The sequence below is a fragment of the Arachis duranensis genome, chromosome 10 (genome assembly GCF_000817695.3).
Source record: "Arachis duranensis cultivar V14167 chromosome 10, aradu.V14167.gnm2.J7QH, whole genome shotgun sequence".
NCBI lineage: Eukaryota > Viridiplantae > Streptophyta > Magnoliopsida > Fabales > Fabaceae > Arachis > Arachis duranensis.
Window position 1 is genome coordinate 21336748 of NC_029781.3, and position 1279 is coordinate 21338026.

Below are 1279 nucleotides of genomic sequence, written 5' to 3' on the forward strand. Positions count from 1 at the left end.
AATCAAATTGCATTTTTGTGAATTGTTTGATATTTGATTGAATAAAGAAGAGTTTTGGACATTATAGGGAGCTCTTGGGCAAAAAAAAAAGGCCATCGGCGCGTTGTGCGCGCGCGCGTACATTGCACTTCCGCACATTCTGGTACAAAAACCAGAGAGTTGTGCACGCGTTGTGCCAGCATTGTGCTGGGAGCACAAGCTCATCCACGCATAAGCGCGCTGTGCGCGCACGCGCGGATCGTCCCAACCTCATTCACGCGTAAGCGCGCTGTGCGCGCGCGCGCGGATTTGCTCCCTGCTTTTCTCCTTCCTCCTTTCTCCTTCTTTCCTCTTCTCTTCTTCTTTCTTTCTCATTTTTTTTCTTCTTCCTCTCTTGAAAGATTTTTTTTCTTTTCTCTTTTAATATAAAAAAAATTAATAAAAAAAATATAATAATAAATAAATAAATAAATAAATAAATACCTAAAAATAAAAAAAATAAAAAAAATTATTAAAAATATAAAAAAAATTTTTTTTTCTCTTCTTCCATTTCCTTTTGTCTATTACATTTGCATACTTTTATTCTTTGCATTTTAATTTTGTTTCTATAATTTGTTCTCATTTTATTTTCTAAATTTCTCATTTTATTAATGGTGTTGAATTCTCTCACTCAATTGTTGAGAATTTCTTACATTTGTTTTGGTGCTTCTCTTGACTTGTTTCATATTGTTGGGTGATGTTTCTCTTCAAATCAATGCTCAATCTTTTATGAACTTGTGTTCTTTGTGCATTGATAGGACCTTATATTGTCTTTCATGACCCACTCTCTCTTGTTCGAACTTGATGCTCTTCATGCTTTGACCTTACTCTTGCATCAAGTATCAATTGATATGCCTTTTGCTTATATTGATTTCTCACTCACATGTTGTAGCTACCATGTAGTAGAGAATCATACTCTTATTTGGCATTAGCCCCCGCCTATGTTCTATTTACTTTGATATCTTTGTTGTAGGCTTAATTTTCTTTCTTTTTCTCTCCTTTTAGGCTTGCCACCAAGAAAGGAGGAAACGGAAAGGCTTTTAAATGGGGCAACGAACAAGTCATCCGCACAACCTTTCGAAGAAGCTCATCAATTGTAGCAACCCATCCACCTTGCTCTTCTTTGCATGCACCGAGGACGGTGCAATCTTCAAGTGTGGGGAGGTCGTTCGACCGATCTCCATGGGTAAAAATTTCCTTTTCAACACCAAATTTTTTATTTTCTTTGTTAGATTAGCTATTGCATTACATGATAGGTTGC